Genomic DNA, 18,560 nt, shown 5'->3' on the forward strand with positions numbered 1-18,560 from the left:
TCGCGTTATATCGGGATAGAGGTGTACTTGGGAGCTTAAGAAAAGTTAACTATACAGTAGAACCTCAGAGTTACGAACACCAGAGTTACAAACTGACCAATCAACCACGCACCTAATTTGGAACCGGAAGTATGCAACCAAGCAGCAGCAGAGACAAAATATTATATATAGTATAGTACTGTGTTAAATGTAAACTGCTAAAAATATAAAGGGAAAGTAGCATTTGTCTTCTGCATAGTAGTTTCAAAGCTGTATTAAGTCAATGTTCAGTTGTAAACTTTTGAAAGAACCATAACATTTTATTCAGAGTTATGAACAACCTCCATTCCAGAGCTGTTTGTAACTGAGGTTCTACTGTATGTGTGTCTTGTTTAAGGGTATAGTTTAAAATTTCTAAGCCTAGTTTTAAAAACAACGTTGACAACCATAACATGGTGCAACTGATAGGCAATATATTACAGAAAGTGGCTACACTGGAAAATCATAGCAAATCTTGTCACTGCATAACAAGAGACACAAGGTGGGTGAGGTAATATATTTTATTAGACCAGCTTCTGTTGGTGAAAGACAAGACTGCATAACAAACCATCCAATATTCATGAGACACTCTTTTAAATTATGTCCACTAGAAATCTGCAAGCGTTAAGGCCTAAAATGCAACTGCTGCCAAGTTTCAATATGATGTGCTACATGTGAGCAAAGTCGATTATTCTAAGCTCTTGATATGTGGTAAAAGATCTTAAAATACATTATTTTGATTGGGCAAAAAACATTAAATCTTTATATGCTTAGGAAAAAAAAAAGTCAAGATGAGCAGCTGGATGCTCACCTCTTCTGAAAAACCAGGCCACTCATTTAAGGGTACATCTACCCTTCAGTTGGGAGTGAGCACGCTAAAGATAGCTGTGTTGTGGCATTGGTGGAGGCTCCAGCTAGCCATGTGACCTCAAACCCACTCTACGTCCTAGGTTGGAGCTTGGGTGTCTAGCTGGAACATCCAGATGTTTTTAGCATGAGTGTCTACCTGGGCTGTGAGGTTCACTCTCAGCTGTAGTGTAGACATAAGTCAACTTTTGGCCGCTTTGGGTAAGAGCCTAACTTGAAAAACATGGCCAGTGCATTTATTACAAGTGCAGGTCATGCCAATTTCAGAATAGATAAAATGCTGCTGAAAAGAATACCAGCAAACTTTTGATTAAAAACTGACAAAAAGCTCACAACTTTCCCTTGAATAGGAGGTTTATTTCTAAAGCTTTGTCTACACACAAAGCTGCAATCTGCGTGCATGTACTCATAGGTTTAAATCTGGCTTACATTAGCTTGTATCAATAAATTTACAGGCACGACCTAAATCAATATAACCAGTTTTAAACCAATATATGAGTCCACATACCCAAAATTTACACCGGTTTAATTAAGCACATTTAAGCTAACCCGGTACCATTTCTTCATATAGATAAGCCCTAAATACAATGCTTAGTGAGTAGTTACAGAAACACACTAAAGGTGGAATATTTTCAAAACTCAGTGCTGGCTTAACTGCACCCATTGAAGACAATGGTAAAAAATACCACTGACTTCAGTGAGAGCAGTTAGTCCAGCTCCTAGTGTTTTTGAAAATCCTTCACTAAGGGCCCCATCCTGCAACACGTCTGCGCTCCAGTCTCCCACTGGCTACTATGGGCAGAAAAGGTACTCAGCACCTCACAAGCTCATGTCTTGAGAAGCTTGGAGAAATCTGCAAGAAACTGAAAAGGGATCTTGGTCCAAATTCTGCTCCAATACCTGTGAAACCCTACTGATTTTGGATTCATGGGTGTAAGAGCAGAATTTGGTCCATAGGCTCCACTTACACTGAGGAAAAAACAAACATTTTATAAGAATATTGCTATGCAAAGCTTTGATTTTTTTGAATAAACTAAACTTGGTTAAACATTTATTTAAAACAGAACACCTAGCTGCATCAGAGACTGTTTTGACTAAGAACTATTAAAAGATTCAATGTCAAGGCTGGTAAGCCTAAAATTAGACCCACCAGCTGTGCTCTGAGTGCGTGCACATCTCAGTGTCCCTGTGTTATGCATGTCTGCTCTGTTCTTGGGAGCAGGAGATTTGAAATATAAAACAATTCTGAGTTCTTCAGAGAGTTGGATTCTAGTAAACTGGCATAGTGTTGAAATATACAAGAACAAGACAGAATGGAGGGACAATGTTATGTGCCAAATACACAGAAAAAATCCAATGCTGATACAAGTCCACAGAGAAGTCCAATATTTTGGGTTGGGGACTGATGATCCAGCAGAACAGTTCTGTTTCCAGAGCTTTCATTAAACTCTTTTCTTCCCGCCCCAGCTCAGTGGCAGAGGGCAGCAAGGGAAGTACAAAATGTATGAATTACATGTAATTTTTAAGTGAGGGTATGTTCTTGGCCTGCCAACAATGACAGCATACTAATATTTTTGCAAAGAGAGGCTGGCTATGGTGCAGACTTGCAGATAACTATACTAAAGCAGCAAATGGAAAATTAGTATTATGCACTGTAACACTATAATTAGGGACTTGTCAGTACTTCCACTAAAACCCAGTTTTCATGGTTTACTATAGGAGCTCAGCAATTTCAAATCATATCAAGATTGAATTTGAACACTAAATTCTAAGAGTTTTACAAGGAGGCAGTACAGCAAGCAGACATAGCATTTTTGCTATTTGAACAAGAAGTTACTGAGCATATACAGTCTTTTTTTCTATATGGTGCAATAAAAAGAACTGTTAGAGCACTGACAAGATCAAGTGAACAGAGGTGTTTATTTTCCCCTAAAAAGCAAGTGAATTGTTAAATTAAAAGCAAAACATTCAGGGTCCAATAGCCCACCCAAAATTAAAGACAAATGTGAATTGAGGCCATTGTGGTTAATTATTTAATTCAAGCTACACATAAGCACTCAACATACATGCTTTTCTGCCAAAGGGTCTCAAAAGAGTGGATCATCCCTACATATTATGGAATGATCTACTGGGAAGGGTGTGAGTAAATGCGAGTTTACCTTATTAGCATAATCAGAAGAGTGGTGAGCCAAGTGCCTAGAGAGAGATGTTTACTATAATCTTGAAATGTAGAGGTTTTACATTCCTAACTTCCATTAACTCCCGGAGGTATATGGGAAAATTCCACGTGCAGGGAGATTAGACTTTAACATCTATAACTGTAAAATTTTTAAGATTTTAGTTAATTTCTTCCACTCCCCTATCAGTAACCCATGTACTGTTATGTGTCCACACACACACAGTAAGAGTGCAACATATGTCTTTGATACCTCCCATCTACTTTGGCACCAATCCTGCCAAAACATATACATGTGCCTAACTTTAAGCACCTTACTTAGTCCCATTGAAGTAAACAGGACTACTCATGGTGCCTCAGATGTGTGCGCAAGTTTGCAGGGTCCAGTTTGGCCTGTAATGCATTGTCTGTATTTGATTTAGGTTATAAATAGTAAGGGGCAAAGAATGTGTCATCCTCTATATTCCTACAGTGCCAACCAAAGCACCTAATTGCTTCACAGCAGCTGTATTCTTTAAAGGCAGACTGTAAAATATGATACGCCTTGTCTATTCTTTACACACAAATAGGCAAAAACCTGCCTCCCAAGAAGACTGAACTCTGGCTAAAGTTTGTTGAAAAAAGGGGGTAAACAAATCAACATAGAACCCGATCAGCCAGGGAACGAAAGAAATACAGAACCTTTCATTTATATATCACCAGTTCAACTCCAGATAAGGTAAGAGTGGCTGCCGGTTTTGTGAACTGTGTGAAATTAGTTGGTGGTTTCAGTCCAGTTCTCTGAAGACAGGAGAGCACATCTTTAACAATACCATAACAAATTGCATCTCTATGTGAACATTTCAGCAGAAATGCCAAAGAGTGAATTGACATGGAGACTGAAACACCCTTAGATCCTGTCCAACTCTACATCTTCTAACCAGCCAGAGGGTTGGGGCACGTCTTCACTACCTGCCGGATCGGCGGGTAGCAATCGATCTATTGGGGATCGACTTATCGCGTCTAGTGAAGATGCGATAAAAATCGATCCCCGATGGCTCTGCCATCGACTCCGGAAATCCACCACGGCAAGAGGCGGAAGCGGAGTCGACGGCGGCGTGGCAGCGGTCGACTCGCCGCCGTCCTCAAGCCAGGTAAGTCGACCTAAAATACGCAACTTCAGCTACGCTATTCACGTAGCTGAAGTTGCGTATCTTAGGTCGACCCGCAGTGTAGACCTAGCCTTGGTCACCTTAGCCAATCAGTTTGTGCTTACAGAGCAGCTTTTTTGCCATCACAACTGTATTTGTGAGTCTACCTAACTATGTTTGTATCAGTGTATTCTAGGAAAATCTGGGCAGCTATCCTATAATGCCACTGCAGGGGACAAAAGTGCCCAGAGCACATGCTTGCAGAGCAAGGACAGCAGTATATGGGATAATGCAATATTGGATGTCTTGTCTCCAAAAGCTAGGAGGAAGGAGGACCAGCCAAACTGGGTAAGTGGGCCGAGTGAGGGTATCCTGAATACCCTGCAAAGAAACAGTGTGCTGAACTTGTTATAGGAACCACAACTATGTGAGAGGGTAATACTGACCATTGTTATTTTTAGGTACTTGTATGTGGACACAAGCTACATTTAGCCAGGTCAGTAATTGGTTACACAATCAGTTAGAAGATGTAGCGTGGACAGGGCTTTAGAGAGGATTCCTCTAGGTCAACATTGAAGCACACTGGGCATTTAGGAAGCTTCCACTGCTTGTACCTATGAAATACCTGTTCTGTGAATAAAGAGCTTCAGTCTCCAGGACTGTCAAACAGTCTTGAATTTTTCCCTACAACTAGATTTACACGATAGCAAAGAAGAACGAATGGCTGCTGCCATTAGGGAAAAAAAAATATTTAAAAGACATGGAAACGCAAGATTTGAACACATCAAAACTTTCACAAGAAAATACTGGATGATGTACTGTAGGATGTTTCAGAGGGCTGAAAAACATCTCTCAAGGTGAAAAACATCCAGAGTTCAATTATACCACAATCTAAGAACACCATATCCTGCAAAAAATTATATGCATACTTAATTTCACAAAATACAAGTAGCTGTTTACTTCAGGGGGACGTATGTAAAGTTAAGCAGGCAAGACTTTGCAGAATCAGGGCCTAAGACAAAAGTTAAAAAAAAAAAAAATTCATAAGGCAGTGACTTAGGCAGATCACTTACCCAAAAGCAAAAGGAATCATACAAAAGTAAATGGAAGAGATACTGATATGTCGCAGTGTTTAATTACTGCAGCTATGGCACGTGTAGAGTGTTTACCGTGTATCTAGAACATATAATTCCCATTATCTTAATTTTTATAACCACATCAAACATACATGTTAAAAAAGGTATATGCACTTATGGTTAAAATGACATTCTATGTAGTACTTGGGTCCAAAAAAGCACAATGCACATGAAGTCCATTATTAAATTTAAAATTAAATATAAAACTGTGTTCTAGTGGATTGAAATAGAAATTACCTACAGTCTCCATAAAAGGGAACCAATTGCAATGAGTCTTCAGTCTCCAGTTTAGTAAACAGCATGGAGATTTTTTTTTTTTTTTTAAGAAGCCAATACCAAGCGTAAGGCAGACGACAATTTCAAAGACACATACCAATCCATTTATTGTTTTATTGGCTTTATGTGCATTTTTTCTTAAAATCTGTCCCACAGACTTAAGCTGCTGAAGAACTGAGGCAATAATCTATTTCCATCAGCTTCAACAGAGAGGAGTCCCTGGCGTCTGCTCAAACACAGTCTGAGAGAATTAGTAGTAACTTCAATGGATTTACAACAGCATGAAACTGGTGTAAACAAGATAAACATCGGCCCACTATATTTTGGACCCAGGAAGAACATCCATTGTTCTGTATTGTAAAATGGTCACAGTCCTGCTTCATAAAATCTCTCTCAAAGACCACCATTGCCTCATTACATCATGCAACAATATTAATGAATTTAGGGATTAATAAACAAAGCTTCCTGCATGTCTTCGGTACAGGAAAATTTCCCACCACTGCTAACTCCAGTTTATTGTAGACAGCATGTTAATCCTGGCATGTTGCAATATATAGTAGTAGGTTGACTAAAACCAAGACATAGCTGCAGTTTCTCTCCTTCATAGACAGCTGATTATTTAAAATAGTTGGCATGGACAGCCACAATAATGGATTGTGATGATTTAATATCTGCAATGTCTTACAGAAGAGAAAAAAATGAATTTCTAATGAAAGCTTTGTTTTTACTAAACTACACGTCAACGTGACCAAACAAAAATCAGAACGGTTGCCTGTTTTTTCAGCTTGAAACCTAGAGGATACATTACATAAAAAAAATGTACTGCAGTCTAACATGGACTTAATTAAAAAAAAAATCTAAGCATAGTAGTCCAGAAGATGAACTGGGAGAGAAGATTTTTGTATTAAAACTACAGAAGAGCGTACACACACACACACTGAAGGGACCACAGAAGCACCTAATTTTTGTCTGTGTTTTTTAAAGCCTAACTAAAAGAGTAAAAAATATTTTCAATTAAAATATTACATGCAGACAAACCACTTACAGTTGTATGTCAAAGGTCTTCCAGAAGTCTTCTGGTTAACTGACAATCAACTGCACATATTACTGTAATCAAAACAGTTCCTTTTTGTAGGCAAAACCAATTTTGGTTTGGGTGCTAATTTTTTTTTTTTTTTTTTTTTTACTTTAAAAACCTCCCCACCCCTCCGCATCTTATTCTCACACATACTCTTCTCCCCCCTTGCAAAGTGTTGGTCTATCTGAAAGAGAGGCATCATTATGATAACAGTCCGTATGTCAAAGGCACATACAACACATGGGACCATACTCCATCGTACATTAAAATTCGAGATACAAAACCATGTCACAACCTTATTGTAAAGAGAGAAGGAAGATCTTGAAGAAATAGCTCAAGTGACATTAGCCATAAAGGCAGATTTGAAAGTTACCAGACTGAGAAAGAGAAGGTCTCTTACATAAGCATTATCATATGCTTTTAAAATAACTGGGCCCCTCCCCTTCTCACTTCCTTACCTGAATTTCACAAAGTCTGCTGTAGGGGCTGTTTCTCACACTTAAAAACTTGCAGTGGCTGCCCTCAAAAAAGCGTTAGAGATATTTACAGTCCTGTCTCCTTCTCTGAGGGCTGCAAGACCAGAATGTAAATAGAGACAGAGGGAACCAGAGCACGGCAGCCTCTACCACGGAGCCATAAACCTTGGTCACGACTGCAGCACCAGCTCATCCTCTGGGTTTGAGTCAAGCTCTGTACCAACAGTTCAACTCTCTGTTTGTAAACCAAATTCCGCCTCCCCATCCCAGTGCCTTTCTAACCAGGGACCTATTTCCTGTTCGCCCCTGACTGCAATGCAAGATGTCCCATGAATCTTTGATGCGGCTGCAAAGCCCCTCGCATCCTTTCCTCGGGCCCCGCTGAGCTCAGCTGAGTTTGAACTCCAGTAACCCCCTGCACAGCTCGCTGCAAACAGGAGCCGCCGGCAGGGAGCAGAGGCCGGGGAATTCCCCCACTGCCCTTCCACGCAGCCGGGAGCGGGCCAGCAAGATTCAGCGGAGGAGGAGAATTGGGGTGGAGTAGCGGTATTTGGGGAGGAGAGAAGGGGGGCGAAATGGGGGGCGGAGGATTCAGCCCCCCTCAAAGGGGGGGTATCTGCGGAGGCGGCGGAGGATTGGGGGTCGTGGAGGGGGGGGCGGAGGGGGCTGGTTTGGGGGGATCGGGGCCCCCTCGGGAGGTATTTGTGGAGAGAGTGGAGAGATCGGGGGCCCCTCGTGGGGGATTTGGGGAGAAGGCTGGTTGGGGGTTAAGGGGGGCCCTCGGGGAATTTGGGAGGGAGCAGAGTTCGAGGGGCCCTTGGGGCCGGGGGGAATTTGGGGAGGGGGGCTGACGGAGCTGGTTGGGGGGATGGAGGTATTTGTGGAGAGAGTGGGGGGTTCAGGGGGCACGGGAATCGGGGCAGGGGTTCGGGGAGGCCCTCGGAGGGGAATTTGGAGAGGCGAGGGCGGAGGGGCCCCCCGTGGGGGATTCGGGGAGCCGGCTGGTTGGGGGTGCAGAGGGGCCCTCAGGGGGAATTTGGGGGAGTCGGGCGGGGAGGGGAGCTAAGGGGACTGGTTGGGGGAGAATCGGGGATATTTGTGGAGCAAGTGGGGAGTTCAAGGGGGCCCCTCGGAGGGCTTTGGGGAGGGGGCGGGGGGCTCAGGGGTCCCTCGCAGGGAGTTGGGGAGGGGGCGGGGGCCCCTCGGAGGGCTTTAGGGAGGGGGCGGGGGGCTCAGGGGTCCCTCGCAGGGAGTTGGGGAGGGGGCGGGGGCCCCTCGGAGGGCTTTAGGGAGGGGGCGGGGGGCTCAGGGGTCCCTCGCAGGGAGTTGGGGAGGGGGCGGGGGCCCCTCGGAGAGCTTTGGGGAGGGGGCGGGGGGCTCAGGGGTCCCTCGCAGGGAGTTGGGGAGGGGGCGGGGGGCCCAGGGGGGCGGCCAGTTACCTGGGCCGACGAGGTTTCCTCCTCCCCGGGCGGGCTGGCGGCGGGTCTCGGTCAGAGCCGCGGCTCGGTGCCCGGCCTGCGCTCGCTCAGCGGGGGCGGCGGCGGCAGAGCGTCTCCCGCCGGCACCATCCTCCCCGCGCGGCTCCAGGCGCCCACACCGACCGCGCGAGCGCCAGGCCCCGCTGCGCCCGGCCCCGGCTCCAGGCCCCGCCCCGCCAGCGGGCAGCGCATGCGCTGGCCCCGCCGAGACAAAGTACCGCTCCCGGCCCCGCCCCCAGCAGCCGCGTCGCCGCCGAGCCCGGGAACCTCCCCCGCCGGGCGGCACGCGCCGCAGCGCCTCAAGCGTCCCCCCTCCCCGGTCGGCGGTGCACGAGGCTCCCCTGCCCCCATATACAGCCCCCTAGGGTGACCAGACAGCAAGTGTGAAAAATCGAGACGGAGACGGGGGTAATAGGAGCCTATATAAGAAAAAGACCCCAAAATCGGGACTGTCCCTATAAAATCAGGACTTCTGGTCACCATAAGCCACACCCTCCCTCCCCCCCCCCGCACACTGCATTTCCCCCTCTGGGGCACTTGGCCCTGGGACTGCAAACTGCCGCCCTCGCCAGCCCCCCCCCCCTCCTCTCCTTAGTGGTGTTTTCTGGTTACAGAGCCACTGCTCCGGGCTCTGGCCAGAGCGAGACCCTGCTAGGGTGACCAAATGTCCTGATTTGTATAGGGACAGTCCCAATTTTGGGGTCTTTTTTTATATAGGCTCCTATAACCCAACCCCCCCCCCCACCCCTGTCCCGATTTTTCACACTTGCTGTCTGGTCACCCTAGACCCTGTGTCTCTGTGTGTTGGGGGGGGGGGGGGGTTAACATCTCAATGCTTCACATGTGTCTGCGGCTCACCCCGCACTTGCCAAATAGTAACTGATGGCCCATTGCAGCTCTCTGGAGCGGTAAGTCAGGGCTGTGTAGCGATCACATTACCAAATACTGAAATGCAGCCACCCCCAGGATGGATCACAGCTCCTGTTTAGCAGCAAATAGCCAGGATTTAGGACAGGAAGTGAAGACTATTGCAGTTGAGGGAAATTACAGGGGGAATTAGGGACAGACGATTATATGGTTTTGTTTTTTTCTTCTAGCTCCCCTCACAGGAAAGTCTAACACATCTTTTTCAAAAGTGCCACAAGCTCTTCACTAACCCTAAGAGAGCACACAACATCTGTTTCATGTCTCATCCAGAAGGCAATGCAAAATCCTTCATTGCAAGAGGGAAAGACTGAAAAATGCTTTGTGATCAATTCCAAATAAGGGAGCCTCCCTCGAACTACAGTAAGAGACTTGACAGATCTGTCTAGTATCTATTTGAAATGTTGACAGCTGTGTAACTGAAGCCCCAAAACAAGTTTGTTACCATTCCTCTTCTCCAAAAATGTCACTAAAGTCAGAGGCTTGGTTTAAATTATAATGAAAGATTGTTTTTTTTAAATGCTAATGACCCCTGGCCAAGTCTCAGTTCTGCCTGTTTAGGATTTGAAAGATTTATGGTTATGCTATAACTCAGAAAACCAGCCCTCAACATCTGGTAAAATTCAGGGGTATATTCTTTGGATGGATTTTTCTATAGACAACTGTACATTTATAATATTTTTTTAAATGAAATTCAGTGGAACCCTGTTGCAAAGCACACAATGATTTAGCAATTAAAATTGTTAAAACTTACTATAAGAGACGGGTAGGTGATGTAGTATCTTTTATGGGACCAACTGAACAAGCTTTCGAGCTTACCTCGCCTACTCTGTCTCTCTCATATCCTGGAACTAACCTGGCTACAACACTGCAAAAACTTACTAAATCTTTTTCAATAGTGTACTTTAATTTCAATAGCCTCCTTTGTTGCAGGACCTGCTAAGAGGTAATTAATCTTTTGTTGTGATCCTTTTGTCATCTTTTTCAGCTGGAGAGAGTATTTTGTGTCACAGTCAGTTCTCTCATACCACAGCCCTGAATGGCAGGAAGTATTGTTTAAAGACCCAGTCCCACAGCCCTTACTAATATAAATAGGAATACTCATGAGTAAGGGCTGCAGAACTGGGGCCAAAATGTGTGTTGTGTGTGGTAAAGCAAGAGTTACAGCCAAATCTGAGTAATGAATTTGTCCTTATGGTTTATTAATTGTAAAGCTCCATTGTTTGAGTCATTTCAAATTAAGCAGCACAAAGTATTCCAAAAGCGAAAATCCTGTTGTGTCCAGGGGATGGACTATCCAATGTAAGTTTTTTCCTCCCATGTCTAACTTACATGAGGATTGGAGGACTTCCCACAGAGGCACAGATTCTACAGAGGTGTAGGGTTAGCCCTGAAGCCATCCAGCACTACTGAGAACAGATATTCAAAGAACAAGCTCTGTCCATTCTTTGAAAATTACCCTTGTCTGAGTGCCCCAGACCTTCTTCAAAACACTCAAAGACCACCATTTGAAAATTCACTTATCTTCTTTCTCTACATACAAGTAATTTCTGTTTCTGTGGGATTCAGACTACGTTCATTGAAATCAATGGCAAAGCTCCCGTTGGCTTTAATGGTGCAGTATCAGCGCCTGTGAGTCCTACTCCATATAATCAGTTGTACTTCTGCTGGGAAGCATGCAAATGGCATCTTACACAGAAAGAACCATCACATCACTCACAAATACAGATAATGTGACAGTCATTTCTAGGAAATGTTTTGAAAATTCCTTTTTTGATATGTTTCTATTCTTATTTGGTAAGTATTTATGTAATCAGGGTATTATAACAATCTATGAGTTTTCCTTTCAGTGTGCAAGCAAATAAGAATCCAGTTTTTGTTTCGTCCATCATCTCATGTTTTTCATTCTGAAAAATGTTTTAGTTCAAAAAGGCACAAGCTTCTAATGGGTAGACCAGGTACATGGCTTTGCAATTGCTCCACTGTCATATTTTTTTTAATCATTCTGCTTCACTTGTCAGTGATTTCAAAGGCCTTTTATAATTCTCCATTATTGTAGCTATGAATTCTGAATTCAATTATCATTTACATCTTGTTAGTAACAAGGGCGAACAATTTGGATTCCAAACTTTTAGCAATCAGCAGAAAAAGAGCTGCCACATCTCAGAAACAAAAGCTCTGTTGAGGTCCAAAGAAAAGCCTGCACAGAGGCATCTCATTAAAACTTCCAAAAGACCTTCTCATAGCTCAGAGATAACGTGGAAGCTAGTGACAGTGGCTGGACAAGTGCCAACACCTCAAATCAGACACAAAGAAAGTCTCTTTGAGGGGGTTTCAAGAGCCGCAGAAACACTGGCATGGAAGAAAATGCAATGTATGTTCAAGATGGACAACGATTGGAGACTTTGTATTTTAGTGTTTTCCATGCAATTACTGCAAGAAACATTTATGTTCATTTACTTACACACACAGAAAAAGTTCGCCTTTTTATGTATTAGGTACAGTGACATAATGAAGTGTAATGATTATACACACAAACTATGGCAAAAGAACATTATTAAAGTTGCAAAGTCAAGCACTGAAAAGTTAGGAAATGTCAGATTTTACTCTGACCCCCTTGTGCTCATGCATTATGACAGTCTTTAATTACATGATCACATACTATTTTTTCCACAGGACCCCTGCCTCATTCAGAGCACTGGATCCACAGTGCTCACTCAGTTAGCAGCAGCTATCGGTATTTTTTTTTTTATCCTCATTGTTCAATGTGTCGCACTAGGACTTATTTACTGCACACTATTCAAACTTGGCTCTGTACATAGAATTATGGATTTCCTCATGGTCTTTTCTATGGTGCTCATCACTATAGTATCTAAGTGCTTCATACTAATTAATTATCTTCACAACTCCCCTGTAAGGTGAGGGGGTGCTATTTTACAGATGGGGAGCTGAGGCACAGAGAGAGATTGGTCAAAAGTATCTACTAACTCTGGGTTCCCAATCTGAGTCACCTAGATCCAGATCCTCAAAGATATTTAGGTGCTTAACTCCCAATGGAAGTTAAGCACCTATTTAGCATTATATACAGCATTTTGTATGTTCAAAGCACAGCTTCCATTGACATCAGTTGCAGTTGTGAGTGCTCAGCACTTCTGCAGATCTGACCTCATGTCAGACAGGTCTCATGTCTGGCACCCAGAATGAGGAATGCACAATTAGTGACCACCTATGAAAAGTCTGGTTTAAGCACATCACATAGGACCTCCAGGAGAGGAATGTATAGAATCCAATTCTCCAGAGAAGCATTCAACTGCCTCCATGAGACCACCTTTTCTATTCCCATAATCCCCTGCATCATGTACTACACACCTTCCAACTTTTGCAACAAATGAAGCAGCAGTCCTACGGACATATTCCTTTACTACACAATGTCAGAGCAGGTTCTTCCTGTGAATGAGGCAAGGGTCCTATGGAATTATCGCATTTTTTTGAAACATACTTTTTAGTGTGCAATTTCCAAGGTTTTTTAAAGGAGAAAACTGAATAAACAGAAATTCCATCATGTGGAATCATAGTGACTCCCACATGGCTGTCAGCAGGGTGTCCTTTAGATCCACAGCACAGACCTCTGCCTCTGCCAGTTCTTCTAACAGAGTAACTCATAGCAGTGATAGGTTGTCACCCTCTCCGTGAACCACCCACTAGACGGCGATAAGAAATAGCCTTTGCCAGTGGGTTTCACAGATATTTGCTGACAAAAGAATGAGGAGACTGAGGAATCTTGGGTTCCATTCCAGGCTTTGGAGGGGAGTGTTCTCTAGTGGGCAGTCTCCTCTGACTATTGTCTCCAAGTATAACCCCTTCTGACCCATTCCTTTCAACCAGTCCTATCTTCCCCACCCCTGCCTCCTCATCCCATTCTCCTTGCCTACCCAGTCCTAGTCTCATGGCCCTGCCAGTCTTAGTTTCTCCCTTGAGTCAGTCTCCACATCTGATCTGTCATTTTCCCCACAGGCTCCCAGTCTTCTTGCCCAGCTGTCCCATATTCCCCCCCACCCTAGGCTCCTCATTTGATCTGTCTTCCCTCAATTCCCAGTGTCCTTGTCTAGCCAGCCCCAGACTCTCTCCCCCTGGCTCCCAGAACTCTCCCACACCCCTAGGCTCTTAATCTGTCTTCCTCCTCTCCCCCCAGGCTCCCAATTCTTCTCCTCCCAATCTCCCTGTTCCCAGTCAATCCGTCTTTCCCCCATCTCTACTTCCAAACTTTCCAAGATACTGTTTCTCACAAGTCACTGAGAATCATACAGGAAAGACCAAACATCAGCAGGAAAGAAATCAAGATTTTATCATTATCACAATAATGAAGGACCCTGACCCAAGAAAAATATATAACTCCCAAAATTTACAGCACTTACTACTGCCTAAGGATAGGCACTGGGCAGTAGTAATGTACTAGTCTCTGTATTGAGAGGCTCTAAAACATCAGGTAGAAGAGAGAGCTGGAGATGGGGGTAAAGTGATGAATTAATTTTTGCTCTGCAAGCAAAAGTACCACAATTATCTATCTTACTAAGGCGCTCAACCTCCTTCTCCAACTCCAGGTAACCTAGAACACAAGAACAACATAAATAAATAAATAAATAAATAAATAAAATTGGGTCCAAGAGTGGAAGAAAGCCAATGTTCAGATTCAGGAAGTGATGAATCAGATCATACACATAATGCCACCCCTTAGTAATTACAGCATGTACCGACACCAATATTAAACAATCCTCACAACGCTCCTGTGAAGTAGCTATATAAGTATTGCAAACTCGATTTTATGGATGGGGAAGCTGAGATACAGACTAAGGAAGGCTTATATTTTCAAGTGTCCACTAATACTGAGAGTTTCGGTTTAAACTTGAGACACCGCTATCTCTCCAGTTGGTCCTCTTACAACAGACACACCCAAATTAGTGAACACTTGAAAATTTAAGCCTAAGTGACTTGCCTAAAGCTACACAGTGACTCAGATCAGAGCCATGATTCAAATTCAGGAGTTCCTGAATGTCATGACTGGGCACAAAGTCCACTACTAGAAGATCATGCTGCCTGTTATATTACATTGACAATCACTGGTCATGACCAGCAGTGCAGGCCTAAATAAAATGCACTTGGCATGAATAAACTCATTTTGCCCAAGTTTGAACCTACTCAGACACTATAGGTTGTAATGTCTGACTCATACTCAAATGCTATTGGATTCACCTACCCCTTCTGAGACTATGAAAAAGGGAGCAGGGTGTGGGGGGGAAAGGAAAAACAAGCATTAGACTGTGCAAAAAGGCTGAAATGGGAGACAGAGATTAATACAATTTGATTAAAAAATAACACCCACAAAACACCCACTGGTGCACTGCTTGTAGGGGTTCTTCTGTCCCTGAGAACACAGACTCCGCTTTACATTTTTTTTCTGGCATGTGTTTAATTTAGATGGAATGTCACAGATTCAGATAATTTTTCCGAACCCAGAAACAGTCTGAGAGGCTTGCCAAACCTAAAATTCTGGACAGTTGGCCCATCTATAATCTGTACCACATTAAGGCCCTGCTCCAGCACTCACTGAAGTCAATAAGAGTGACAGATGCTCAACACCTCAGGTTTGCAATGTTGTTACTTTTGCTTTCTAACGCATTCACTCTTCATGATCTAGAATTTTTCCTTAATAGAGCATTCCTGAAGGCAGCCATCTGTCTGAGATTTCGATAATAATTGTTTTCTATTTGTAATGGCCATTTTAAAGGATCCTTTTGTCCCATTTCCCAAATAGAGCTACTGCGGCTGCTCTCAGGGTTTGATCCTGCTCTCTAATATGCAATATGCACCACACTTTAGGAAGTCAGCCACTGGGCTTCAGTACGTAAGCACAGGAACACATTTTGCAAGATGCTCAGCAGTGCATGCCATGAACATGAGCTGCTGGAATGGAGCCAGTGTGCATCGGTTTGATGTGCCACCATCTCTCTTATTTCACTCTGGAGCATACCAGGACAGAGAGGGTATCAGGAGAGGCAGGAGGGAAGGCTTGCTTTAAAAATTTCCATGTGTTTTTCTTCTTGATTTCCTGCAGTTACAGTTACCCCATTCTGTACCCACTAAGCACTGTCCACAAGACTTACCCTTTCACTACACAGAAGAGACTGTGCTGTCTACTAGATTTAACATTAAACTAGGTACCACCAGCTCCCAGACTCTAATTCTGTGTGGGCTTAGACAAATCACTTAACCCACTCTGGACCAAATTTAGAATTGCGTCCATTTATGTCAGGGTTGAATTTGGGTCTGTGTGCCTCAGTTTCCCCAGCAAGGAAACTATCTACACCACACAGATGTTGCAAGTATTAGTTAAATGCTTGTATAGTGCCTAGCACAAGGGGGTGCTGCTCCCTGGCTGGGGCTTCTAGTCATTATCACAATACTACTACTACTAATACTAATAATAATTTATGCATATTGTCACACATATTATCCCAGGAACAAAGTATGCTGTATAAACAATGAGGCCTAAAACGACCTCTTCTCTTCATCTTCATTCCCCAGACCAAATGAGAAAGCTTACTTACTTTTTCACTTCATTATTTTTCTGTTAGACTTGTAAGAACTATCAAAGATTTCAGAGATAGGGAAACTACCAAACTACGTGGCATCATTTTCCGACTCAACATCTTTAAAGAGAGAGGAAATGGGAACCAGCTTTGTAGGAATATGGGGGAGGGTAGTGTTCCTATGTAGCAGAAAGTTTTATCTCAAAATATGACTTTGTTAATTGCTGTGTACAACTCTGGAAGCTTCCCTGTAGGGGGACACGTCAACAGAGGACAATTGCATGCCATAAAAGGAAAATATGATTTCAAGGAAAATGTCTGCTTGTCTGAGATGCATACTGTTTGTTGTATCGGAGATGCATTTTAAAGGTGTAGCTGCCATTTTGGGGAGAAAAGTCATATTTTCTGCCTCTCGGTATCTCTTAAAATTACGTATTTTTGTAAACTCTTCCATCGCATATAGTTTATTTAATGAGACCCAAGAGTATCAAATTAAGACTTTGTACAACTTCTACTTGAGTTCTCACATGTAAGAAATCAGGCTGTTTGCTGCAGAACAATTATTTTCCTATGTTACAGGACATCATCTCTGTGCAGAGGTTATTTTTCTTTCTCTGCAGTACTTCTGCTATCAGCGAACAAGCAAATAAAACCCCTTCAAATGATGTCCACCCACAGGGATAACTCAGGAGATCCTTGAGGGGAGGGGTAGCCTCTGCAGAGTTGGTGCAGTGAGACACCACGCCTGGTGGAAATCAGCTGAGAAGTTATAATAGCCTTAGGTGGTATTAACTTCTGAGTCAAGATCCCTAGGCACTGAGGAACCCCCTTTTAAACGGTCTATTGGGATGATGATGATAAGGAGATGCACAGGAGAACAGGAGTTGGAAGCTACATAAAGGCACAATGCATGGCCCTCTGCCTCCAACAGATTCCCTGGAATCTGCATGGATTCCAGAGGATCCACTGGGCTTCAGACCAAACCCACAATCTGTTCCGTAAGTGCAAACAATGATTTAGGGAAACATAAATGAGAGGAACCTGGCAGTTTTCCTGCTCCCTAAATGCCAGCTCTATGTTTTTTCACTGGAGAAGACAATCTGATCCACTGAGAGTGAAAATAAGTGTCAACAGAGAGAAAGCGCCACCTCCTCTTAAGTCAATCATACTAGGTAAGCTATTTAAGTGATTCTATTTTAAAAAGTTAGTTTCCCCTCTTCATAGATCTTAATAAAAAAATATACCACAAAAAGATAAAACTTTCTTAGCTATAAACAGAGCCTCATGATCAGTTAGAAATTACTTCCTATGTTGTCATAAATAAACGTGCAGTGCTACAAGAATGTGAATTTGTTATTCATCTCCCTGACACTCTGTGAACATTGAATGGTGACTTCTATTTGTATGTGCTGCTTTATTTTTTAAAACTACATTTATGGATTACTTCTTTTCAGTAGGCTACCAAACTCAAGAGATATTGACAGAGTAGTAAATGAACACTCATCTAACAAAGGGTACGTATACGCTATCTGTGCTACAGCAGCAGGCTTACAGCGCTGTTGCTATGCCACTGTAGCAGACACTTGCTACAGCTACAGAAGGGTTTTTTCTGTTGTTGCAAATCCAATCCCTCACAGTAGCTAGGTTGACGGAAGCAGTGTCTACAACAGGGCTTAGGTCAGCTTAACTAATGTCTCTTAGGGGTGTGAATTTCTTACACCCATGAGTGACGTAGCTAGGTTGACCTAACTTTTAGGTGTATGGCCAAAGAGTACGGCCAGGTCTACACTACAAACTTACACTGGTATAACTATGTCACTCAGGGGTATGAAAAATCTAACCTTCAGCGCACACAGCGCTGTGTTGACAGGAGAGCTTCTCCTGTTGACAAAGCTACCGCCTCTCACGGAGGCACATTAACTACACCAATGGGAGAAGTTCTCCTGTCAGCGTGGTAGTGTCTTTACTAACGCGCTACAGCTGTGTCGCTGCAGCTTTTCTAAGTTTAGACCTGCCCTCAGACTTATATGCTAGTGTGGTTGAAGAACTTCTGTAGTCAGCAACAGAGCCTCACATGGTGGAAATGTACTCCTGTAAGTTGGATGTAATGCTGTGTTAAATGGCTCTCATGCAGTGAGCTGAAGCAAGAGCCACCGTAGGCATGTAGCTTAACTGGGGCCCAATCAAATGAACTGGTGCTAGCAGTGTTGGGAGCCCTAGTGTAGACTGGGTTTCAGTTGTCAATGTAGAATTCAGCCTCTTGCCAATTAAGCCTTGACTATACAAAGCAAGTACACCAATTTAGTTAAATCAGTTTCTAAATCTATTTAGTTAACTTGGTACAACCCTCTCATGTCAATACCATTTAAAATGTAGCTTAATCTGATAACATATTGAATTAAGTTAAATTTATA

Source organism: Emys orbicularis, chromosome 8 (assembly GCF_028017835.1).
Source record: "Emys orbicularis isolate rEmyOrb1 chromosome 8, rEmyOrb1.hap1, whole genome shotgun sequence".
Classification (NCBI taxonomy): domain Eukaryota; kingdom Metazoa; phylum Chordata; order Testudines; family Emydidae; genus Emys; species Emys orbicularis.